The following is a 27,878-nucleotide window of genomic DNA, read 5'->3' as shown; positions in this document are numbered from 1 at the left end:
ACATACATTTAATGACAGAGAATGTTGAGTGCATTAAAACCACTCAAATATACTGTTCTACTTCTATTATGAAACACTGTGGTTTCATTTAGTAAAGGTGAGTTAAGTTCTCACTGTTGGTGATGCTACATATGTATGGCATAGAGACGGTTGAGGAAAAGCAGTTTTGAATGTTGTTTTTTATTAAGTTTCCTTTAGATAAGAAACTGCATACATGATAGAAGACGAACAATAAGTTAACAATCATCACATGCAGTTTCCCTCTGTACAAAAAAGAAAAACATTTGTTTATTTTGTATTATGTACACGTCTTATACAGTAATTCCCAAAGAATGTCCTCTTTCTTTTCTTAGTATGGAGACGCACAGGGAGACGGTCCTGGGTCGTGTTTAGTAAGCACTCCGTTGTAAAACATTTTCCATGTTTTGTACCTTATGAACATGTCCCTGTATACACACGCATACCAAGATACACCACAAGTCAAAGGGTTCTCCGACTAAACTATCAAGACCATCACCTGTATGTGTTTATTATAAAATAACAATTTTGAAATGTCTGTCTCCTGTGTATGAGCTAAAGGTTGTAGTGTACTTTCATTTACAGCCAAAGGGTTGTCTAATGTCGGTTCTCCACTATGAGGCTAAACAAGGCGGAACCATAAAATTCCTGTTTTCAGAAATCTAAATTCCATTCCCTTCATAACTATTGACCGTTAACTTGCCAGTCTATGGAGCACTCTGCTGAAACATTGTATAGACAACATACTTTATCAAATGTCATTCAAACAAAGTACATTTGACAATGTTTTCATCCCTGTAAACAATGACAGGTATAGTGACACTATACAGAGGGTTGCAGAACTCAACAATAATAATGGTGATCTGGGTTGCATTCAAGATCACAACTCATAACAGCGTTTCAAAGTGTATTTGGTATTGAGCAGGCAGCTCTCTGAAATGTTCCCAGTAATTGTTCTCTTGAATGCAGCCCCGGAGGAAAGAAAAGTTCAATTATTGCTAGGTTCATATTTCTATACTGTTTCAACATGGACAGGATGTGTTTTATTTCAACATTTAATGGGTATATATTCTGATCATATTCTCATACTACAGCTTCCAGAGTAGCACATGGTGTATACGGCATTGTAAGTAGTACTGCAACACACTTATTACAGAATCCTATTCTGCAGTCCTATCTGATTGAAAGGGCTTGGTCCCTCTGTTTTGGAAACAGGAGCCCTTGGAGGAGAATAATTTTTCCCAATCAGTTGTTGGTCTCTGTATTTTTTTTTTTTAGATACCCTGCCAAACTCAATCTCCCACAATCCCAAAGTCCCATTGGCACAGATATAGGAGCAGAGTTCCATAACTCCTCCATAGAGTACTGTCAAAAACCAAAGTGCAATTAACCACATTAACCATCTTCATTATTAACAATTATAATAAAAGGCTATTAAAAAAAAACAATACTTTTTAGTCCATATAATCTCTGCTGACAGAGAAGCCAGTCAGTCTAGTGCCTTCTGTCAGTCTCTCCATGTGTATGACAGTCCCTCTCCCCAACCCGACCACACTGACCACTGGACCAAAATACTGTTGTAGTTGGTCCAGTCTGCCCTTTCCATTCATTGGTAGCCATTTTGGGTCAACACTGGAGCCTGTAGAAGTGTCAGTCGCCCAGTTCTGTACACACCCCGCCAGGTTCAGATTAAGTTTACGGTCAGGTTCTACTCTGGTTCTAGTGTGGTTCTGGTCTGGTTGCGTTTTGGTCTGGAAGGGGAGGGGTGTGGTACACAGAGGCAGCAGTTTTTAGGTCCAGCACTTGAGGTTCTTGTAAAAGATGGCATAAGAAGAACTATGGTTGATGAAACCTCCATAGAGTACCGTCAAAAACCAAAGTGCAATAAAGTAAACACATTATCCATCTTCATTATCAACAATTAGAATAAAAGGCTATTAAAAAAACAATACTTTTTAGTCCATATAATCTCCGCTGACAGAGAAGCCAGTCAGTCTAGTGCCTGTCAGTCTCTCCATGTGTATGACAGTCCCTCTCCGCAACCCGACCACACTGTGACCACTGAACCAAAATACTGTTGTAGTTGGTCCAGTCTGCCCTTTCCATTCATTGGTAGCCATTTTGGGTCAACACTGGAGCCTGTAGAAGTGTCAGTCGCCCAGTTCTGTACACACCCCGCCAGGTTCAGATTAAGTTTACGGTCAGGTTCAGATCACGTTCTACTCTGGTTCTAGTGTGGTTCTGGTCCAGTTCTGGTCTGGTTGCGTTTTGGTCTGGAAGGGGAGGGGTGTGGTACACAGAGGCAGCAGTTTTGAGGTCCAGCACTTGAGGTTCTTGAAAAAGATGGCATAAGAAGAACTATGGTCGATGAAACCTCCAGGACAGAGAGGGAGAGAGATAATTAGTTACTGTATACACTGCTTGAAGTATGGGCAAGTGTATCTGTGTTGTGTTGCAGAGTGTAGTATGGCTGTGACATACATACCTGGTTAGATGCCGACTACCCTCATGCACTTCCATCTCTGTGCTTTTAAATTCATTGAGTTCTTTACGTATAGCAGCCTACAAGGGACAAACAGAACCGGAGATCAGTCAGAAAAAAAACAGTATACGCATGACAAGAGTTGCAAAATTCCAGGAACTTTCAATAAATTCCCTGGTTTCCCAGCAATCCTGGTTGGAGATTTCTGGATTTCCTGCTTATTCCCTTCTTATTCTGGGAATCCTCCAACCGGGATTTCAGGAAAACCAGGGAATTTATTGAAAGTTCCTGTAATTTTTCAACCCTACGCATGACTGTGCATTTGTGTGTGATTGTATATGTGTGTGTGGTGTGCGCACCTGCATGTGAGTGTTATTACCTTATCTGCAGCTGTGAGTCTTGTCCACGGTTTGTCTGCCCTCCTGTCGTAGTCCTGGGCGTCGGCTACCTCTACATAGTCACTGAAGCGGGTCAGGATCTTAGCTTCCCTCAGCTCCTCCACTGTAGGCCTCTGACTCAACTGGGGACAGGAGAAAAGGGTTGTCAGAGTGTGTGTGTGGTGGCTGAGGGTCTCGGGGGCAGTAGATATGGATTATTGTGTTAGTTGTTCTCAACCGTAAAACAATAAAGATGGCCTCGCAGGCAATCATCCAAACCTTTAGAGAAATAGACACACACACCACTTATGTTACACAACAGAGGATGAGATAACTTGATGTCATAACAGGTAATGCTTTTATATTTCTAATCTGCCATCTAATGGAAAGTGATACCCTATTCCCCTCTCACCCTCCTCCTCCTCCCCCCTCTCACCTTTCTAGACAGGCGTTTCTTGAGCTCTCTCATCTCATCTAGCTCCTCCAGTTCATTGCGCGCTGAGAGAGGGAGAGACAGGTTAGAATAGAATAAAACAAAATAGAAAAGTCACTATTGTCCATTTCGTGAGAAACTGGAAATGTGTATTCTGCCTATCTAGTCTGTTCTACTTACGTTTGAGTATGTTTCTCTGTTCCAGCTCCTCTGTAGTTGGCCGTTGACTCAACCTCCTGAGAAAATTAAACTAAAGTCAGTCAGGACCGTTTCCTGACGTCTTTTATTGTTTTATTTTCTGATGTCAGACCAGTCTCCTCTGTGAGCCATGACTCCCTCAGATGTATTTACCACCTCAACAGTCTGACAGTGATTCACACAGCAACAAGAGGGAGGGAGGGAGGGAGAAGAAAAATTGAGAGAGGGGAGGAAGGAGAAGGGGAAGCAGAGAGATGGAGAGGTAGGTAGAGAATTAGATACATGGAGAGAGGGAGGGAAGGAAGCGAGGGAGGAGGCAAGAAGCAGTGAGTGTAACAAATGAAAGTGAGGCGAAAGAAAGGAAGGAAACTGTGAATTCTTTATTCCTGTATTGCCACATTTATGTTCTGTACTCTGTGAAGGTAAAATCTCACTTGAAGCTGTCCGCCCTCTCACTGGCATATTCAAGATAATATGACAGGCTCTCTTTTACTCTCCTTCGTCTATCTCCCTCTCTCCTCATCGGTTTCCTTCCATCCCCCATCCCTCTCCCTTCCCTCTCTTCCTCGCATCTCATCTCTGTCTCGCTCTTCACCTCTCCCCCAGGTCACATCTCAACCAGGCCAGAGCAGGGTGTACAGGGCTGACTGAGAGGGGAGCTGTGTGTGTGTGTGCGCAAGCACCATGATAGCTATATACAATCTTTTAAAAAGCAGCTGTGTGTGTTTGTATATAGGAACTGAGTGCCCTCCTAGACATTGCTATAGGGAGGGTGTATGTGTGTGCGTCTCACCGTGTGAGCTTGGTGCCTATCTGCTGCCTGAACTCCAGTCTCTCCTGGTCTGACTGTCTGGGCAGGATGTTCTTCTCCTCTAGCTCTCTCACAGACGGACGGTTACTGATCTTAATGGCCAAGGAGTCCTTCCTCAATACCTTCAGAGCCAGGGTACCTACACACACACACACACACAAACGTTATTGTCCATTAAATGTTTATAAAATTGAATAACTAACACCACCAGTAGCTAACTCATGCACTAGCAATTAAATTGTCACAACTTTTATCCTCTCCAGTGAGTGCTACAGGATGGGAGTGTGTTTACTGATTCCAACCCACTCCTCTGTTTACATAACCAGATTACAGAGAAGTGTGTGTGTGTATAAATGCTTCAGATTTTTTATTTATCCTTTATTTACCTAGGTAAGTCAGTTAAGAACAAATCATTATTTACAATGACAGCCTAACCCGGACGATGCTGGGCCAGTTGTGCGCCGCCCTATGGAACTCCCAATCACGGCCGGTTGTTATACAGCCTGGAATCGAACCAGTGTCTGTAGTGACGGCTCTAGCACAGATGCAGTGCCTTAGATCGCTGCGCCACTCGGGAGCTTGAAATGGGCCTCAAATCAATAATTCACTGCTGAAGGGAACTACTGGAACAGGGTATCTGAGGACTAGCCATCGTGTGTGTTTCATGACACACACCACTGTCACCTCGGTGCTTTGATTGGTCACAATCAGGGAGGCGAACCAATGGGATTCACAGCTCATAATGGAGAGGTCCAATGAAAGGAGAGCTCTTAAACTACATATCCCAGTAGCCATTGAGGCTGTTACCAGGAGGAATGGCCACTAAGCAGAGACCAAACAGCCACTACGGCCCCAAACCTATGGATAAACAAACACTTACTTGAAAACAGTGTTTCATCGTCATCTTCATCCTCCTCGTCCCTGTACGACCCAGGTATGTCTTGGTAGTCTTCTTCGTTGGAGAGGTTCTCTTTGTTGTTATCACATGCTATCATCACCGTGGGAACCACATGATGCAGGGAGCTGAGGTCAGTGAGAAAGGTCAAACGTTAGCGAGAGATAGTGGGCTTGTGTGTGTGTTTGTCCATCCATCCGCGTGTGTGTGGTGTTAGAAATACGGGAGTAGTAAGGTAACGTCCACCATAAGTTGATATGAAAGGAGCTATGGAGTCTGTGATTAACGTAAAACAGCCAAGCGTAAACGGCACCTCAAATCAACTGACAAAACAGGACTGAAACACTGTATAAAAACAGCCTGACTCAACCAAAAGGGAGACAAACTGCAGACCAATCAGAAACTAGCCTCGAAGCAGCATTCCTGATTGGGTCAGGGAAACAGCACAGGAGCAGATAGGAATACAATCAGCAATCTCGTAACTGGAGAATAATTATCCCTGTTGCTTATACAAACTCAGTTTGAGTGTGCCTATATGCCAACAAGGTTTACTAACATCACATTTAGACAAATTCAGGCAGCAAACAAGTCAAAGAAATAAAGACTTTAAAAAGACTAGGATACCTATTACCATTTTGTGCTTGAGACCAAACCGAAAAATGAAAGGAGAGGAAAGGAAGGAGGGGAAAAAATGGTATCCCGGGAGCACATCTGACTGAAAGGAAATCAACCCCCTGACGGCCCACCAATCAGAGTGATGGACCATGGAGGGGCAATCTGGCACTGGCACATCAGTTATACCCTGACTACATTGCTCGCGTCGCTTGCGCAAGCGTTGCAAAATAAATTTAGAAATCTATATTATTCAATTATTGCACACACACTGCTCGTGCGTGCCAACGAGCGTCTGCGTTGCCAAGGACTAAAATTAGTTGGTTCTATTTGTGACACAGATTGCGCTGCAAGTCCTGCCTCTCCCATCTCCTCATTGGTTTATAGAAGCAGGTACCCACGTGCCATCTCCTCATTAGTTATACCCACGTGGGTGACTGAAAGACGAACGAGGTAGGTGGTGGTAATGCACCTAATTTATGAAAGTTGCCAATCGCAATATAAAGTCCAGAGCAGAAAAGGCCTGGGAGGAGGAGAGATGACTAGAAACGATTCGGTTGACCGTTTTGTGTGTGGATTAATTGGTGGAGTAGAGAACCTTGTGCATTTCAGGTAAAATAACAACTCAATGTTTATATCCCAGGACAAATTAGCTAGCAACAGCAAGCTAGCTAAATAGGACAAATTAGCTAGCAAGTGCAAGCTAATTGACATAAATGTTTAATGCTTTTTGACCTGTCCCCAAATTAATGTAATTGGTTCAGAGTTTGTTTTGATATTTTAACCTGCTTGTCGTGATCGCGTTTGGTGTGGGGGGACAAAGTACATTTATGCAGGATGGCGCACGTGTGCAGCCGGTTTATGTTCCGTGTCACGCCCTGATATGTTTCACCTGTCCTTTGATTGCCTCCACCCCCTCCAGGTGTCACTGATTTTCCCCAGTGTATTTATCCCTGTGTTTCCTGTCTCTCTGTGCCAGTTCGTCTTGTATGTTTTTCCAAGTCAACCAGCGTTTTTCCTGTTCTCCTGCTTTTTGCTATTCTCCTTTTTCTAGTCCTCCCGGTTTTGAACCTTGCCTGTTTCTGGACTCTGTACCCACCTGCCTGACCATTCTGCCTGCCTTGACCACGAGCCTGTCTGCCACTCTGTAATTCCTGGACTCTGATCTGGTTTTGACCTTTTTCCTGTCCACGACCATTCTCTTGCCTACCCCTTTAGATTAATAAACATTGTAAGACTCCAACCATCTGCCTCCTGTGTCGACATCTGGGTCTCGCCTTGTCATGATACACTGAGTGTTTGGGTCAATCACACGCCGTTTTCCTCTTGTGTGATGAATCTGTAGACTGATGGAGATGGTGTGTGTTTCTGGTGGTGCTCTAAATTGGTCTAAACTGGTTAGACACCAGCCCATGATACACATACACCCAGAGAGGTAAAGCCAAGGTAAGGCTCTGGGAACTAGTGCAGCTCTTTATCCAAAGCTGAAGTGAACAACAGCCAGAGGAGGTTTAGATGAAATGGTCTCTGTACTGAGATGTGTTTGACTGACCAGATGTTTCAAATGCTGCCTAGAGTATTGTGGTATTGGATTCCTAAATGACTAATTGATTGTGAGTGGATGGATGCCAATAGTAACCAATCACAGAAACCTTTTAACATTTACAATTTAGTTATTTAGCAGACACTTTTATCCAGAGCCACTTACAGGAGCAATTAGGGTGAAGTGCCTTGCTCAAGGGCACATTGACATATTTTTCACCTAGTCCGCCTGGGGATTCGAACCGGCAACCTTTCGGTTACTGACCCATTCTATTACCTATGATAAGACTTCAGAGAGCTGACCTTTTGCCCATCTTTCACTGACATAGAGAAAGGCTCTTATTTCTACTCTGACACACAGGCAAAGAGAGACCGAGACCTCCACGAAGCCCTCCCAACAGCAAACTGTCCTCTCTAACGCCAGACTCTTGTCTGCTAACAGTGCTCCTCTCTCCCATTGACCGGGCATCAATCTTTATTCCCAATTTAACCCCACTAATTAGAACACGTTTTGTCAAATGATTAACAAGCTACTTAACGACTCGATCCAACTACCCACAATCCATCACACCGCTGTAGAGTAGGCACAGGCCAGGGCCAATGGGAGTGGAGTACAGGGCAGGCTGGATAGTGTACAAAATATTGAGTCACATCCTCTTGCCTTCAATTTTTCGGTACATGGTGTCGAAAGCGTTCCACAGGGATGCTGGCCCATGTTGACTCCAATGCTTTCCATAGTTATGTCAAGTTGGATGGATGTCGTTTGGGTGGTGGACCTTTCTTGATACACACAACTGTTAAGCGTGAAAAAACACAGCAGTGTTGCAGTTCTTGACCTAAACCGGTGTGCCTGGCACCTACTACCATACCCCGTTCAAAGGCATTTAAATCGTTTGTCTTGCCTATTCACCCTCTGAATGGCACACTCACAATCCATGCCTCAATTGTCTCAAGATTTAAAGTCTTCTTTAACCTGTCTCCCCCCTTCATTTGAAGTGTATTTAACATCAATAAGGGGTCATAGCTTCCACCTGGTCAGTCTGTCATGGAACGAGCAGGTGTTCCTACTGTTTTGTACACTCAGTTATGAACCACTTCATCAACATTATTTTTCATGCACACACATGGAGGAAAGGACACACATTAAGTCCTCACCTCTCGTATCGCTTCATGGTAAGGGCCAGGGTCTTGTTGAGTTCCTCGATGATGCGGCTGGGGGGGTGTAGGGGCACAGGAAGGGTCCTGTAGTGTAGGGAGTGGCCCCCAAGGGACCCCACATGGTGAGAGGGAGGGGGGCACTTCTGGAAGGTGAGGGCCGAGGGCTCCATGCTTACCCCCGCTCCCACAGGCACACAGATCATCAGCTTCTTAGGAGGTAGAGGAGGAGACAGCTTCATGGACATACAGGGCAGCTTCACTGGCATACCCTCTACAGAGGGAGGGAGGGAGAGAGAGACTTCACTATGGTGAAACAATAAAAAAATACACTTAAGAAAAAAGAAGGAACAGCATGTCAGAAAACATCAATGCAATTGAAGTATTCATAGAATCAAATCCTTTCAGGGAAAATTGGAACACACTAAACAAACATGAAGAGCTACCTATCTAAAATGGAGATAAACCACTTCTCAAACATTTTTCGGCCATTTAACAAAGAAACAAAAACATATACGTGATTATTTACAAAATGTAGCACCTGTTATTAAAGACTACCACAACACACTGAATTCTCCAATTACATTGGATGAGCTACAGGACAAAATACAAACCCTCCAACCAAAAAGGACTGGTGTTGATGGTATACTAAACGAAATTATAAAATATACAGACCACAAATTCTAATTGGCTATTCATAAACTCTTCAACATTATCTTCAGCTCTGGCATCTTCCCCAATATTTGGAGAGAGAGAAATAGATACAGAGATCAGAGTCAGATATACCCACACAAGCGGCAAGCTGGTGGTCAGAGAAAATAGAAAGCAAAGTAAAAGCAAATTACACAGAGGAGTACAGGGCTCTACCTGTGATGTGGTTGGGCAGTCTGTTGAAGGGTTTGGGGGGTAGCGCTGGGGGTTGTTTGGGTTGTTTTATGATGTGATGAGATGACTCTGCCCCGCCGCCGTCGCCCGGATACACCATGACCTTAGTGGGTGGAGCCTGGCTGGGATTCTGGGTGTGGTCTTGTGGAGACGTTCCAGTTGTCTGGAGAGGGGACTCTACTGTACCTGGGGACAGAATAAATCAATCAAGTGTCATGTTACAAAAGGGTGAGAGGAGATTAACTAATGAGCGAGTTTGTTGGGACAGGGCCTGAGATGAGAGAATTGACCAATCAGATGTTATATTACAAAAAGGTGAATGGGAATGAAACAATGGGTGAGCATGTTGGGAGGTGTGAGAACAAAATTGACCAATCAGACATCATGTTACAGCACAGTGCGTGATGATGAACCAATGGGTGAGTGTGTTGATAGAAGGCCTGAGATGCACCTATGGCTGACCCTGCTCCATCCATCAGCTCAGCTCCATCACAATGTGATGGATCAGACCCTCCTAACGCTGGAGAGCTCCCGTTCTCCATATTGACCTCCTCTCCACTCGTTACTACCGTTCCGTCTGCAGAGAGAGAGAAGAGGGGGAGGAGAGAGATGGAAACAGAGATAACATGTTCCCAGTACATATCTGACCTGGATTCAATACAGGTGGATACTGTGATGCTGACTGTGTGACTTGATTTTGTCTAAAGCATGTTAGATTACACAACAACAACGTTTTGCCATCAGTCTCTGCTCTCTAACCTCCCTCTGCTGTCTTCTCCTCTATACCCTCTGACCTCTAACCTTTGTCGTAGATGTCCTTCAGCACTCCTCTCTTGATCAGCTCCTCTCTGCTCTGCCGGGTCGACATCTTCCTCTCCAGGACTGATGGGGCAGGATATGATATCGCAACAACATTAGGTGGCATTATACATGACATTACTATATTCACTGTGTTCATAACTGGCCTGCGGAGCAGGCACAGGGTACTGATCTAATAAATGATGTAACACTGGTCACTGCCTGTCTGAATCATAACCCAATTATGGCCATGGTGCAGCGATAACATAAGGTTTGTATGGGGTAAGATAATACACTGCTCAAAAAAATAAAGGGAACACTTAAACAACACAATGTAACTCCAGGGTCAATCACACTTCTGTGAAATCAAACTGTCCACTTAGGAAGCAACACTGATTGACAATAAATTTCACATGCTGTTGTGCAAATGGAATAGACAACAGGTGGAAATAATAGGCAATTAGCAAGACACCCCCAATAAAGGAGTGGTTCTGCAGGTGGTGACCACAGACCACTTCTCAGTTCCTATGCTTCCTGGCTGATGTTTTGGTCACTTTTGAATGCTGGCGGTGCTTTCACTCTAGTGGTAGCATGAGACGGAGTCTACAACCCACACAAGTGGCTCAGGTAGTGCAGCTCATCCAGGATGGCACATCAATGCGAGCTGTGGCAAGAAGGTTTGCTGTGTCTGTCTGCGTAGTGTCCAGAGCATGGAGGCGCTATTAGGAGACAGGCCAGTACATCAGGAGACGTGGAGGAGGCCGTAGGAGGGCAACAACCCAGCAGCAGGACCGCTACCTCCGCCTTTGAGCAGGAGGAGCACTGCCAGAGCCCTGCAAAATGACCTCCAGCAGGCCACAAATGTGCATGTGTCTGCTCAAACGGTCAGAAACAGACTCCATGAGGGTGGTATGAGGGCCGACGTCCACAGGTAGGGGTTGTGCTTACAGCCCAACACCGTGCAGGACGTTTGGCATTTGCCAGAGAACACCAAGATTGGCAAATTCGCCACTGGCGCCCTGTGCTCTTCACAGATGAAAGCAGGTTCACACTGAGCACGTGACAGACGTGACAGAGTCTGGAGACGCCGTGGAGAACCTTCTGCTGCCTGCAACATCCTCCAGCATGACCGGTTTGGCGGTGGGTCAGTCATGGTGTGGGGTGGCATTTCTTTGGGGGGCCGCACAGCCCTCCATGTGCTCGCCAGAGGTAGCCTGACTGCCATTAGGTACCGAGATGAGATCCTCAGACCCCTTGTGAGACCATATGCTGGTGCGGTTGGCCCTGGGTTCCTCCTAATGCAAGACAATGCTAGACCTCATGTGGCTGGAGTGTGTCAGCAGTTCCTGCAAGAGGAAGGCATTGATGCTATGGACTGGCCCGCCCGTTCCCCAGACCAGAATCCAATTGAGCACATCTGGGACATCATGTCTCGCTCCATCCACCAACGCCATGTTGCACCACAGACTGTCCAGGAGTTGCCGGATGCTTTAGTCCAGGTCTGGGAGGAGATCCCTCAGGAGACCATCCGCCACCTCATCAGGAGCATGCCCAGGCATTGTAGGGAGGTCATACAGGCACGTGGAGGCCACACACACTACTGAGCCTCATTTTGACTTGTTTTAAGGACATTACATCAAAGTTGGATCAGCCTGTAGTGTGGTTTTCCACTTTAATTTTGAGTGTGACTCCAAATCCAGACCTCCATGGGTTGATAAATTTGATTTCCATTGATAATTTTTGTGTGATTTTGTTGTCAGCACATTCAACTATGTAAAGAAAAAAGTATTTAATAAGAATATTTAATTCATTCAGATCTAGGATGTGTTATTTTAGTGTTCCCTTTATTTTTTTGGAGCAGTGTATATATCTGTGTGTGAGGATGTGTGTGTGTGTTGGTCACATTTCTGAACATGTGGTGTTCTGAAAAAAGCAGAATCTGCACCGACAGCTGGGGGAGCAGCATGAGATTAGAAAAACAGGGCAGCACCCCACTGGTGTGTTTATTTGTGGGCAGAAAGCAGCTAGAACGATGCAACCTAGGGCATAGCCTCTCTATCCAAAACATATACATGTCATACTGTAGATTTAACCTGGACACATGGCTCAGGACTACCTTGCATAACAAACTTGATATTATATCATACGGACGGTATATATCTTACATAATTCCGGAACATTATTCAATTAAAAGAGACAGTATTAGCTGAACTTCAGTAACAGCAAATATAGGGTCAGACTGAATCTGCAGGGAATCTTATCTGGCAACACTTCCACAAGAGTTCTCTACATTTCTGAAGAACAAGACTGATCATGTATAAATGTTCAAAAGCACTATTTGGTATTTTTCATTTCAGATAATTTATGAAAGGCCTAAGGGGACCTATGCTCTCAGAATCTACCAAGTCTTGCTGATGTCTAACGTGTGCACACACACATCCTGTGGTATCTTTGGCCTTAGCTGCGTGGCTCTGAGGCATCATGGCAACTAACTGCTTATCCCCTGTTTACATAATATAGCCATCATACAGTACAGCATCTAGCCACCCAGCTCTGTTACCCCACAGTACAGCACCTAGCTGCCCAGCTCTGTTACCCCACAGTACCTACAGTACAGCACCTAGCTGCCCCACAGTACCTACAGTACAGCACCTAGCTGCCCAGCTCTGCTGCCCCACAATACCTACAGTACAGCACCTAGCTGCACAGCTCTGCTGCCCCACAGTACCTACAGTACAGCACCTAGCTGCCCCACAGTACCTACAGTACAGCACCTAGCTGCACAGCTCTGCTGCCCCACAGTATCTACAGTACAGCACCTAGCTGCCCAGCTCTGCTTCCCCACAGTATCTACAGTACAGCACCTAGCTGCCCAGCTCTGCTGCCCCACAGTACCTACAGTACAGCACCTAGCTGCCCAGCTCTGCTGCCCCACAGTATCTACAGTACAGCACCTAGCTGCCCCACAGTACCTACAGTACAGCACCTAGCTGCCCCACAGTACCTACAGTACAGCACCTAGCTGCCCAGCTCTGCTACCCCACAGTACCTACAGTACAGCACCTAGCTGCCCAGCTCTGCTGCCCCACAGTACCTACAGTACAGCACCTAGCTGCACAGCTCTGCTGCCCCACAGTACCTACAGTACAGCACCTAGCTGCCCAGCTCTGCTGCCCCACAGTACCTACAGTACAGCACCTAGCTGCACAGCTCTGCTGCCCCACAGTATCTACAGTACAGCACCTAGCTGCCCCACAGTACCTACAGTACAGCACCTAGCTGCCCAGCTCTGCTGCCCCACAGTACCTACAGTACAGCACCTAGCTGCCCAGCTCTGCTTCCCCACAGTATCTACAGTACAGCACCTAGCTGCCCCACAGTACCTACAGTACAGCACCTAGCTGCCCCACAGTACCTACAGTACAGCACCTAGCTGCCCAGCTCTGCTACCCCACAGTATCTACAGTACAGCACCTAGCTGCCCCACAGTACCTACAGTACAGCACCTAGCTGCCCCACAGTACCTACAGTACAGTACCTAGCTGCACAGCTCTGCTGCCCCACAGTACCTACAGTACAGCACCTAGCTGCCAGCTCTGCTGCCCCACAGTACCTACAGTACAGCACCTAGCTGCCCAGCTCTGCTTCCCCACAGTATCTACAGTACAGCACCTAGCTGCCCCACAGTACCTACAGTACAGCACCTAGCAGCCCAGCTCTGCTTCCCCACAGTATCTACAGTACAGCACCTAGCTGCCCGGCTCTGCTGCCCCACAGTACAGCACCTAGCTGCCTGGCTCTGCTGCCCCACAGTACCTACAGCACAGCACCTAGCTGCCCAGCTCTGCTGCCCCACAGTACAGCACCTAGCTGCCCAGCTCTGCTGCCCCACAGTACCTACAGTACAGCACCTAGCTGCACAGCTCTGCTGCCCCACAGTACCTACAGTACAGCACCTAGCTGCACAGCTCTGCTGCCCCACAGTACCTACAGTACAGTACCTAGCTGCCCAGCTCTGCTGCCCCACAGTACCTACAGTACAGCACCTAGCTGCCCAGCTCTGCTGCCCCACAGTACCTACAGTACAGCACCTAGCTGCCCAGCTCTGCTGCCCCACAGTACCTACAGTACAGCACCTAGCTGCCCAGCTCTGCTACCCCACAGTACCTACAGTACAGCACCTAGCTGCCCCACAGTACCTACAGTACAGCACCTAGCAGCCCAGCTCTGCTACCCCACAGTACCTACAGTACAGCACCTAGCTGCACAGCTCTGCTGCCCCACAGTACCTACAGTACAGCACCTAGCTGCCCAGCTCTGCTGCCCCACGGTACCTACAGTACAGTACCTAGCTGCCCAGCTCTGCTGCCCCACGGTACCTACAGTACAGCACCTAGCTGCCCAGCTCTGCTGCCCCACAGTACAGCACCTAGCTGCCTGGCTCTGCTGCCCCACAGTACCTACAGTACAGTACCTAGCTGCACAGCTCTGCTGCCCCACAGTACATACAGTACAGCACCTAGCTGCACAGCTCTGCTGCCCCACAGTACCTACAGTACAGCACCTAGCTGCCCAGCTCTGCTTCCCCACAGTACCTACAGTACAGCACCTAGCTGCCCAGCTCTGCTGCCCCACAGTACCTACAGTACAGCACCTAGCTGCCCAGCTCTGCTGCCCCACAGTACCTACAGTACAGCACCTAGCTGCCCAGCTCTGCTGCCCCACGGTACCTACAGTACAGCACCTAGCTGCCCAGCTCTGCTACCCCACAGTACCTACAGTACAGCACCTAGCTGCACAGCTCTGCTGCCCCACAGTACCTACAGTACAGTACCTAGCTGCACAGCTCTGCTGCCCCACAGTACAGTACCTAGCTGCACAGCTCTGCTGCCCCACAGTACATACAGTACAGCACCTAGCTGCACAGCTCTGCTGCCCCACAGTACCTATAGTACAGCACCTAGCTGCCCAGCTCTGCTTCCCCACAGTACCTACAGTACAGCACCTAGCTGCCCAGTTATGCTGCCCCACAATACCTACAGTACAGTACCTAGCTGCCCAGTTATGCTGCCCCACAATACCTACAGTACAGTACCTAGCTGCCCAGCTCTGCTTCCCCACAGTACCTACAGTACAGCACCTAGCTGCCCAGTTATGCTGCCCCACAATACCTACAGTACAGTACCTAGCTGCCCAGCTCTGCTGCCCCACAGTACCTACAGTACAGTACCTAGCTGCCCAGCTCTGCTGCCCCACGGTACCTACAGTACAGCACCTAGCTGCCCAGCTCTGCTTCCCCACAGTACCTACAGTACAGCACCTAGCTGCACAGCTCTGCTGCCCCACGGTACCTACAGTACAGCACCTAGCTGCCCAGCTCTGCTTCCCCACAGTACCTACAGTACAGCACCTAGCTGCCCAGCTCTGCTGCCCCACAGTACCTACAGTACAGCACCTAGCTGCCCAGCTCTGCTACCCCACAGTACCTACAGTACAGCACCTAGCTGCACAGCTCTGCTGCCCCACAGTACCTACAGTACAGCACCTAGCTGCCCAGCTCTGCTGCCCCACAGTACCTACAGTACAGCACCTAGCTGCACAGCTCTGCTACCCCACAGTACCTACAGTACAGCACCTAGCTGCACAGCTCTGCTGCCCCACAGTACCTACAGTACAGCACCTAGCTGCCCAGCTCTGCTGCCCCACAGTACAGCACCTAGCTGCCCAGTTATGCTGCCCCACAATACCTACAGTACAGCACCTAGCTGCCCAGCTCTGCTACCCCACAGTACAGTCAAGAGTATGTGAGCAGAGTTGAGCGTTTGGAATCCCGCTCATCGTTCACAGAAAAAATAACTGCCACTCCAAATTCACTCCATTCATTAAAAATCACCAGATAAGGTGCCTAAGAAGGAATTATTTAGGCAAATAATATCAAAGCTATAGCCTACAAAAAAAATAATTGTGAAGCATTTGCAACACACTAGGTTGGCGGAACATTAAGCGGACAGCATTTAAACAACATTTTGTTGATTTAAATCATTATAGTCTATAAATTGCACATATAGGCTGAAACATAAAAATGAAACGAGAAATGCCTTATTAGGCTCAGTCTACAGTGTCTTTGAATTCACTTTTAGAAACATGAGTTTGGCCAGAGTCTGTGGCTTCAGGCTCATGTGATGGTGCCTGGAGAGCAGGCCAGCAGGGGAGAATATCCTCTCCGCACTTACAGAGCCACTGGATGCTAAACACCCTTCGGGCCACTCTTGCCAGGCAGGGCAGGGATGCAGAGTTGTTTAAAAAAAACTTTTCTATAGGTAGGCTTAAAGGTATTTAGGCTAAATCAAACCCTATCAAAACGGTAAGCTCCTTGAAAGAGGTAATATGTCAGGCCTATTGGGCCAAAATCAATAATAGCCTATTGTGTGTGTGTATATACACTGCTCAAAAAAATAAAGGGAACACTTAAACAACACAATGTAACTCCAGGGTCAATCACACTTCTGTGAAATCAAACTGTCCACTTAGGAAGCAACACTGATTGACAATAAATTTCACATGCTGTTGTGCAAATGGAATAGACAAAAGGTGGAAATTATAGGCAATTAGCAAGACACCCCCAATAAAGGAGTGATTCTGCAGGTGGTGACCACAGACCACTTCTCAGTTCCTATGCTTCCTGGCTGATGTTTTGGTCACTTTTGAATGCTGGCGGTGCTCTCACTCTAGTGGTAGCATGAGACGGAGTCTACAACCCACACAAGTGGCTCAGGTAGTGCAGCTCATCCAGGATGGCACATCAATGCGAGCTGTGGCAAGAAGGTTTGCTGTGTCTGTCAGCGTAGTGTCCAGAGCATGGAGGCGCTACCAGGAGACAGGCCAGTACATCAGGAGACGTGGAGGAGGCCGTAGGAGGGCAACAACCCAGCAGCAGGACCGCTACCTCCGCCTTTGTGCAAGGAGGAGCACTGCCAGAGCCCTGCAAAATGACCTCCAGCAGGCCACAAATGTGCATGTGTCAGCATATGGTCTCACAAGGGATCTGAGGAGCTCATCTCGGTACCTAATGGCAGTCAGGCTACCTCTGGCGAGCACATGGAGGCGCGAGTTTCCCAAAGGTTGGAGCGTTGGCCTTCTCGGCCTCTCCAATTTCGTTCCAGTACTGCTCCAATAGCGCTCACTTCACGAACTCAGGGCATGCCAGGCCCAGCATGCATTTGTAGTCTACTTGTGTGCTGCTATAGCCCCTTGCTTTAGCTACTGTCATGGAGTTCACTACATATTTACAGAAAGAAACTGATAAAACACAGGGAGAGGGAGTGCGGTGATGTAGTGTCCACAACTAAAGAATCATTGTGGAATCTGAATGTTCCTATTAAAACATTCCCCAACCAGAAACCGTGGATTGATGGCAGCATTCGCGCAAAACTGAACGCGCGAACCACTGCTTTTAAATCAGGGCAAGGTGACCGGAAACATGACCGAATACAAACAGCGTAGCTATTCCCTCCGCAAGGCAATCAAACAAGCTAAGCGTCAGTACAGAGACAAAGTGGAGTCGCAATTCAACGGCTCAGACACGAGAGATATGGGGCAGGGTCTATAGTCAATCACGGACTACAAAAGAAAAACCAGCCCCGTCGCGGATCACGATACCTTGCTCCCAGACAAACTAAACAACTTTTTTGCTCGCTTTGAGGACAATACAGTGCCACTGACACAGCCCGCTACCAAAACCTGCGGGCTCTCCTTCACTGCAGCCAACGTGAATAAAACATTTAAACGTGTTAACCCTCGCAAGGCTGCAGGCCCAGACGGCATCCCCGGCCGCGTCCTCAGAGCATGTGCAGACCAGCTGGCTGGTGTGTTTACAGACATATTCAATCAATCCTTATCCCAGTCTGCTGTCCCCACATGCTTCAAGAGGGCCACCATTGTTCCTGTTCCCAAGAAAGCTAAGGTAACTGAGCTAAATGACTACCGCCCTGTAGCACTCACTTCCGTCATCATGAAGTGCTTTGAGAGACTAGTCAAAGACCATATCACCTCCACCCTACCTGACACTCTAGACCCACTCCAATTTGCGCACCGCCCCAATAGGTCCACAGACGACACAATCGCCACCACACTGCGCACTGCCCTAACCCATCTGGACAAGAGGAATACCTATGTGAGAATGCTGTTCATCGATTACAGCTCAGCATTTAACACCATAGTACCCTCCAAACTCGTCATCAAGCTCGAGACCCTGGGTCTCGACCCTGCCCTGTGCAACTGGGTCCTGGACTTCCTGACGGGCCGCCCCCAGGTGGTGAGGGTAGGTCACAACATCTCCACCCCGCTGATCCTCAACACTGGGTCCCCACAAGGGTGCGTTCTCAGCCCTCTCCTGTACTCCCTGTTCACCCACGACTGCGTGGCCATGCACGCCTCCAACTCAATCATCAAGTTTGCAGACGGAACTACAGTGGTAGGCTTGATTACCAACAACGACGAGACGGCCTACAGGGAGGAGGTGAGTGCCCTCGGAGTGTGGTGTCAGGAAAATAACCTCACACTCAATGTCAACAAAACAAAGGAGATGATCGTGGACTTCAGGAAACAGCAGAGGGAGCAGCCCCCTATCCATATTGACGGGACAGTAGGAGAGTTTTAAGTTCCTCGGCGTACACATCACGGACAAACTGAAATGGTCCACCCACACAGACAGCGTGGTGAAGAAGGCGCAGCAGCGCCTCTTCAACCTCAGGAGGCTGAAGAAATTCGGCTTGTCACCAAAAACACTCAAACTTTTACAGATGCACAATCGAGAGCATCCTGTCGGGCTGTATCACCGCCTGGTACGGCAGCTGCTCCGCCCATAACCAGAAGGCTCTCCAGAGGGTAGTGAGGTCTGCACAACGCATCACCGGGGGCAAACTACCTGCCCTCCAGGACACCTACACCACCCGATGTCACAGGAAGTCCATAAAGATCATCAAGGACAACAACCACCCGAGCCACTGCCTGTTCACCCCGTTATCATCCAGAAGGCGAGGTCAGTACAGGTGCATCAAAGCGGGGACCAAGAGACTGAAAAACAGCTTCTATCTCAAGGCCATCAGACTGTTAAACAGCCATCACTAATATTAAGTGGCTGCTGCCAACATACGAACTCAACTCCAGCCACTTTAATAATGGAAAAATGTATGTAATCAATTTATCACTAGCCACTTTATATTATATAATGTTTACTTACCCTAGATTACTCATCTCATATGTATATACTGTACGCTATACCATCTACTGCATCTTGCCATCTTGATGTAATGTATCACTAGTCACTTTAAACAATGCCACTTCATATAATGTTTACCTACCCTACATTACTCATCTCATATGTATATACTGTACTCTATACCATCTACTGCATCTTGCCTATGCTGTTCGGCCATCGCTCATCCATATATTTTTATGTACATATTCTCATTCATTCCTTTACACTTGTGTGTAAGGTAGTTGTTGTGAAATTGTTAGGTTATATTACTTGTTAGATATTACTGCATGGTCGGAACTAGAAGCACAAGCATTTCGCTACACTTGCATTAACACCTGCTAACCATGTGTATGTGACAAATACATTTGATTTGCCATGGCTACCCAGCAATGCCCTCTGCCTCATAGCACCTACAGCCATACATACATCAACATGACATCATTACACTGTAAGGTTGTAGCTTTGCCTTGAGGACATAAGACTACAGCTACCACGGGGTAGGGGGGAGTGCTTAGGTGGCAAACGGAGAGGTAGAATACAAGCGGTTAAGGCTAAGGGGTTAGATCTTAGGGTGTTAGACTAGGGTCAGGGGAGAGGTAGAAAGCAGGGCTTATGGTTCAGGGGTAAGGGTTGAAGGTTAGATAGGGGTCTTACCAGCAGATGTCTGCTTGAACTTCTCGCTCTTCTTCTTCCTCCATTTCCACGGTTTGAACAGACGACCGAGGGTGGCAAACTTGCTCCGCCTGCGAATGGGAGGGGTGTGTGTGCCAGGGACAAGCGAATCAGATCGCATCGCTGCCAGTCGCTCCACCTCCTCAACTGAGAGGATAGAAAAGAGGAGAGATGAAGAAGAAGAGAGGAGAGATGAAGGGGAAAGGAGAAGAAGAGATGAAGGGGAGAGAAAACAGTCAATAACATAATCCGTAAAAGAATGAGATTCAAAGTATGTGGTCACATACACATATTTAGCAGATGTTATTGCGGATGTAGTGAAATGCTTGTGTTCCTAGCACCAACAGTGCAGTAGTATCTAACAATTCACAACAATAGACAAATCTAAAAGTAAAAGAATGGAATAAAGAAATATATAAACTATCAAGACGAGCAATGTCGGAGCGGCTTTACAGCAGAATAGAATACAGTATATACACGAGATGAGTAAAGTAGTATGTAAACATTATTAAAGTGACTAGTGTTCCAATATTAAAGTGGCCAGTGATTCCACGTATATAGGGCAGCTAAGGTGCAGGGTTGAGTAACCGGGTGGTAGCTGGCTAGTGATGGCTATTTAACAGTCTGATGGCCTTGAGATTGAAGAACAGCTTCTGTCTCGGTCCCAGCTTTGATGCACCTGTACTGACCTCTCCTTCTGGATGGTAGCGGGATGAACAGGCCGTGGCTCGGGTGGTTGATGTCCATTGATATTTTTGGCCTTCCTATGACATCAGGTGCTGTAAGTGTCCTGGAGGGCTGGCAGTGTGCCCCGGTGATGTGTTGTGCAGACCGTACCGCCCTCTGGAGAGCCCTGCGGTTGCGGGCGGTGCAGTTGCCGTACCAGGCGGTGACACAGACCGACAGGATGCTCTCAATTGTGCATCTGTAAAAGTTTGAGGGTCTTAGGGGCCAAGCAACATTTCTTCAGCCTCCTGATGTTGAAGAGGCGTTGTTGCACCTTATTTCACCACACTGTGTGGGTGGACCATTTCAGATCGTCAGTGATGTGTACGCCGAGGAACTTGAAGCTTTCCTCCTTCTCTACTGCGGTCCTGTCGATGTTACACAACCCAGTTAGGGGCGTGCTCCCTCTGCTGTTTCTTGAAGTCATTTGTTTGATGTTGAGGGAGAGGTTATTTTCCTGGCACCACTCTCCCAGGGCCCTCAACTTCTCCTCGTAGGCTGTCTCGTCATTGTTGGTAATCAGGCCTACTACTGTTGTCATCTGCAAACTTGATGATTGAGTTGGAGGCGTGCGTGGCCACACAGTCATGGGTGAACAGGGAGTACAGGAGGGGGTTGAGGGCGCACCCTTGTGAGGCCCCTGTGTTGAGGATGAGTGAAGTAGAGGTGTTTTTCCTACCTTCACCACCTGGGGGTGGCCCGTCAGGAAGTCCAGGACCCAGTTGCACAGGGCGGGGTTCAGACCCAGGGCCTCGAGCTTAATGATAAGCATGGAGGGTACTATGGTGTTGAAGGCTGAGCTATAGTCAAGGAGCAATTGATCTGAATGCGTCTAATTAATACATAAGGAAGAGACCATGGTAATATAAATCATAACACAAGGAAAGATGAAGATGGAAGGTTTACAGAGGGGAGTAAAACAAAAAAAAAAAACTTTCTCCACATTATACACAGCCCAGTTTGGTCTCTCTCTCTCTCGCTCTCGAAAGTATTCACCCCCCTGGGTATTTTTCCAATTTTGTTGCCTTACAACCTGGAATTAAAATAGATTTTTGGGGGGTTTGTATCATTTGATTTACACAACATGCCTACCACTTTGAAGATGCAAAATATGTTTTATTGTGAAACAAACAAGAAATAAGAGTTGGATGGTTTCCGCTGGTGTACAGCAATCTAAGTCATACCACAGATTCTCAACTGGATTGAGGTCTGGGCTTTGACTAGGCCATTCCAAGACATTAAATGTTTCCCCTTAAACCACTCAAGTGTTGCTTTAGCAGTATGCTTAGGGTCATTGTCCTGCTGGAAGGTGAATCTCTGTCCTAGTCCCAAATCTCTGTAAGACTGAAACAGGGTTCCCTCAAGAATTTCCTCGTATTTAGCACCATCCAGCATTCCTTCAATTCTGACCAGTTTCCCAGTCCCTGCCAATGAAAAACATCCCCACAGCATGATGCTGCCATCACCATGCTTCACCGTGGGGATGAGGTTCTCGGGGTGATGACAGGTGTTGGGTTTGCGCCAGACATTTTCTTTGATGGCCAAAAAGCTCAATTTTAGTCTCATCTGACCAGAGTACCTTCTTCCATATGTTTGGGGAGTTTCCCACATGCCTTTTGGCGAACCCCAAACGTGCTTGCTTATCTTTTTTTTAAGCAATGGCTTTTTTCTGGCCACTCTTCCGTAAGGCCCAGCTCTGTGGAGTGTTCGGCTTAAAGTGGTCCTATGGATAGATACTCCAATCTCCGCTGTGGAGCTTTGCAGCTCCTTCAGGGTTATCTTTGGTCTCTTTGTTTCCTCTCTGATTAATGCCCTCCTTCCCTGGTCTGGGAGTTTTGGTGGGCGGTCCTCTCTTGGCGGTTTGTTGTGGTGCCTTGCAGCTTCATTAAATAGTACCCGGAAAACACCAGTCTCAACGTCAACAGTGAAGAGGCGACTCTGGGATGCTGGCCTTCTAGGCAGAGTTGCAAAGAAAAAGACATCTCTCAGACTGGCCAATAAAAATAAAAGATTAAGGTGGGCAAAAGAACAAAGACACTGGACAAAGGAACTCTGCCTAGAAGGCCAGCATCTCGGAGTCGCCTCTTCACTGTTGACGTTGAGACTGGTATTTTGCGGGTACTATTTAATGAAGCTTCCAGTTGAGGACCTAGTGAGGCGTCTGTTTCTCAAACTAGACACTAATGTACTTGTCCTCCCCTCAGTTGTGCACCGGGGCCTCCCAGTCCTCTTTCTATTCTGGTTAAAGCCAGTTTGTGCTGTTCTGTGAAGGGAGTAGTACACAGCGTTGTATGAGATCTTCAGTTTCTTGGCAATTTCTCGCATGGAATAGCCTTCATTTCTCAGAAGAAGAATAGATTGACGAGTTTCAAATGAAATATCTTAGATTCTGGCCATTTTTAGCCTGCAATCGAAATCACAAATGCTGATTGTCCAGATAGTCAACTAATCTAAAGAAGACCAGTTTTATTGCTTCTTTAATCAGAACAACAGTTTTCAGCTGTGCTAACATAATTGCAAAAGGGTTTTCTAATCATCAATTAGCCTTTTAAAATTATAAACTTGGATTAGCTAACACAACGTGTCATTAGAACACTGCAGTGATGGTTGCTGATAATGGGTCTCTGTACGCCTATGTAGATATTCCATTAAAAAAAAATCAGCCGTTTCCAGCTACAATAGTCATTTACAACATTAACAATGTCTACACTGTATTTCTGATCAATTTTATGTTAATTTAATGGACACAAAAAATGTGCTTTTCTTTCAAAAACAAGGACATTTCTAAGTGACCCCAATCTTTTGAACGGTAGTGTATATCTCTCTCTCCCTGAGCTATGATATGCTCTGCACTGTAAGAGAGATGTCAGACTGTTCTAAAATAATTACACTGCTCTCCTTACTCCATTTTCTCATAATTTTTCCATCTCCAAACTCCCCCTCCTTCCCATAACACCGGTCTTCCTACCAGGCTGGACTGCTTGGAAAAAAGGCATGGTGCCCGGATCACAGGGACAGGGGGAAAATATTCTAATTCAAATAAAAATACTAACTCAAACTCTTACTTACACACACACACACACACACACACACACACACACACCTCACCCTTTAGTCTGCACAAAGAGTAAGTGTGTGTGTGAGGGAGAGTGGGGGCGCAGGGGTTGGCGGGGGGAGCTATTTATAACTTATCAGAAATGTCCAGATCAACTAGCCCATGTCAGCTAATGTTTTTAGCTAGGTTTTTTAGCCCATAAATTATGTTGTAATGTTTGAGTCACTCAAATATCACATGAATACACGTTGGCGAAATGTGTAGAATTGCAAGAAAATGTGCTTTAAAACAGAAACATTTTCTCTGTACCTCATGACAATATGTGTGAAATAAGCTTTAAAACCTACAACAACAAAACAACTATCCGCCAAGAAGAGGTGTGTGAACAGTTTGTATGAACAGTGCTTGTGCCCTTAGAAATAGACATGGTGTGGACGTGCAGTGGGGGCGCAGGATGTTCCCCAATGCTGGAAGGGGGGCCTGGGTGAAGTTTGGCATAAGAAAATAGTAGTAACAGCCTAAGTGCAAAGGAGAGGAGACAGACCTATCAACTGAATTAACTATGGAATGCATTTAAATTATTTATGCTTTTCATATGCACTTGTGATAGTAAATAGAACGGTACATCTCAGGCTTGTAGCCTACTGGAGCCAGGGGCTGTTTGAACACCTCCATCACAACAACATTCAAAACACAGCAGAATAATAAAAATACCATTCCAATGCTATACTGCCTAGATAGATATTCAATAGCCTAATGCTTACAAAACACCATATACTAGTACATCCACAGAAATAGTCTGACTCAGAGTAGTATTATTTATTATTACGATTTGAAAAGTCCTCAGCAGCCTGTCCACGGAGAAAAACAGCCCGCCGTGGGGCAGGCAAAGGCAAGCGAGCAAGCCAAGGGAGCGGTCGCTTGGAGGAGTGGGAGATGATCAAAAACATCTCCTACTGCTTGAATCGACGTTGTTTCACGTAATTGCAATTCAATTGAGTGGAAACAGCGTGAAATATACTTTGAATTGATGCCTCTTCCTGCTGCTGTGAAAACCTCAACCCTCCTCTCCACTCACCGTCATGGCAGTTGCCGCGGCAGTTGCTGCATATGTGCTTGATCTCCTTCCCGATCTGGCAGTGGATCATGAAAGGTATATTGTTGTTGTTTGCCGCGGGTTGCTGCTGCTGTTGCTTGTCGCTACGGCTGCGATTCTTGGACGTCTTCCGAAGCAGGTAAAACGCTCTCCTCTTCGGCGGCTTCTCCTCGGTAACGGCTGGGAGTGGGGAGGGAGCGTCGTTCCGAGAACCAGACGGGTACCAGGAGCTCATAACGGCGTATGCAGGAACCGCTAAGGTTAGGCAAAGCAGGGCTATGGCTGTGTGGGGTGGATCCGCTGATCCCGATTCGCTCTCAGATATGCAGTCAGGGGGGCTTTAAACGGTCTAGTCAACTGTCTACTCCAATGCTGATGACCTCCGCAGATTTAAAATAACTTCCTGCCAATCCCTGGCTTTGTGCACGGGGGCCAACAACTTCAGAGTTAGGGCTACGTAAATTCGTCAGTTTTTGTATTATATGGATCTGTTCATGTCCAGTTATTCGGAGGTTCTTCTCCATTTATTTAGGGGTCCAATCCCTGTTTATGTATCCTTGTACGTCATCACATTTGAATCTGCCTCTCAACTGCATGGGCGGGGTTTACGGTCTCCCTAAATACTGATTTCCAGTAGTTACCACAAACACAAAGTCTATATCGTAAAAATGAATGAAAACAAAAATGTGCTTTTTGGTCTAAATTTAAGGTTAGTGTTATGCATAAGGTTAGCAGTGTGTTAATTAATGTTTAAGGTTAAGATTATGGTTAGGTTTAAAATCAAATTTTAAGAAGATAAATGGGCGGGGTTTATAACTTTGTTGTTGTGGTAAATATTGACGACTCAAAATAATCTCCACCCACTACTGAGAATTGACCTTGTTATTATGTAGCTACAGCCAGCCTACACAATATTAAATATGAATATCATATCACCACAACCACCAAAAGCCCCGATATGAAATGAAATCTTAACAACAGTGGAGGCATAAACATATAGCCTATAGGCCCCTCATTTTCCCATTGTTCATCTCTAATCAGGGACTGGCTTAGGTGGATGCAATTAATGATCAATTACAACAGAAGACCAGCAGGCTCCGGGCCTCGTAGGGTAAGAGTTGAATCAAATCAAATACCCCTGCTATACGCCTAACACTCAATGCACAGACCCATATTCACTATACCGGCATAGCAGCCTGAACTGCCAAATGGCAGATTTTAACACACACACACACTAAATTGCTTTATTAGCCCACTAGGGAGCAAGAAATACTATACTGCCAAGCTAATGAGACTAAATTGTGAAAGACTCCAGCCACCCTAGCCATAGAATGTTCTCTCTGCTATCGCACAGCAAGCGGTACCAGAGCGCCAAGTTTAGGTCCAAGACGCTTCTAAACAGCTTCTACCCCCGAGCCATAAGACTCCTGAACATGTAATCAAATGACTACCCAGACTATTTGCATTGCCCCCACCGCCCAACTCTACCTACATGTACATATTACCTCAATTACCTCGACTAACCGGTGCCCCCGCACATTGACTCTGTACCGGTACCCCCTGTATATAGCCTTGCTATTGTTGTTATACTGCTGCTCTTTAAGTATTTGTTACTTTTATTAGTTACTTTTTTTTAGGTATTTTCTTAAAACTGCATTGTTGTTTAAGGGCTTGTAAGTAAGCATTTAACTGTAAGGTCTACATCTGTGTGTGCGTGTGTGTGCGCACATGCACATGCCTGTGTGTGTGTGAGAGAGAGAGAGAGAGAGAGAGAGAATGTGACGATGTATGATTCATCCTTCAGTCACCCTCTATCTTCTCCTCTATATAAGTTCACACTGGAGATAGAGGAGAGAAAAGGACAGTGTTTGAGAGAGAGAGAGAGACAGACAGACAGACAGACAGACAGACAGACAGACAGACAGACAGACAGACAGACAGACAGACAGACAGACAGACAGACAGACAGACAGACAGACAGACAGACAGACAGAGTTAGAGGAAGATAGAGAGAAAGAGAAAGAGTGTAGGGAAAAAAACGAATTCTGCAGAAATATCATGTATGATTCATCCTTCAATCATTCTCTACATTCCTTTCTGACAGAGAATATGGAGAGAGAAGAGGAGAGGAAGAGGATGGTGCAACATGGATGATATAGCGAAGGCCATTTGCTGGTAATAATTGCAACGTATAAGTCCAATACATATCACCATACAGAAAAATATTATTCAATCTGACTTACACACCATAGTATCTTGTGACGCTGTAGCCCTGGTTGATGCTAGACCAGGGATAGGTCACTCCAGTCATCAGGTGACTGATTGGTGTCACACCTTTTCCCCAGCCCCAAGTAACAAACCTGACTCAATAATCAACTAATCAGGATCTTCAGTTTAGAATGCAATTTGTTTAATCAGCTGTGTTTGCTAGAGATGGGGAAAGGAGTTTCCCATCCTTGTGCTAGAGGTTTATTTACCATGAGAGCGATAGGTGGACCAGGATTAGTTTATTTATGCAGCGCTACTGCCCCCTGCTGACAGATATAGAACTAACTTATTGGAGCAGTAGTTTCCTGTTATCAACAGCAGGTAGCGATAGCTAATATGAGCTGGAAGTTACAATCAAAGTAGTGGCTCATTCTGCAGTACAGAGGTAGCAATACATTGCCAATGCAGCCTCTCTAACACACACACATGACTATGCAAACGAGCACATACACATATACTTAATCACTCTCTCTCTCTCATTTCAATTTAAGGGGCTTTATTGGCATGGGAAACATATTGTAATGAAACAGCAGGGAGCAGGTCTCGAACCCTCGACCTTCTAGCCCGAAGTCCGGCGCGCTATCGACTGTGCCGCA

At 46.5% G+C, this 27,878-nt stretch overlaps 1 pseudogene; it reads right to left on the bottom strand.

Annotated features, from left to right (window-relative positions):
- Positions 1-256: 256 nt before the first annotated feature.
- LOC120054296 lies at positions 257-25,297 on the bottom strand (annotated as a pseudogene).
- Positions 25,298-27,878: the final 2,581 nt, after the last annotated feature.

Source organism: Salvelinus namaycush, chromosome 10, assembly GCF_016432855.1.
Source record: "Salvelinus namaycush isolate Seneca chromosome 10, SaNama_1.0, whole genome shotgun sequence".
NCBI lineage: Eukaryota > Metazoa > Chordata > Actinopteri > Salmoniformes > Salmonidae > Salvelinus > Salvelinus namaycush.
The sequence above is the reverse complement of the archived record's forward strand: the minus strand, read 5'-3'. Positions and strand labels throughout refer to the sequence as shown.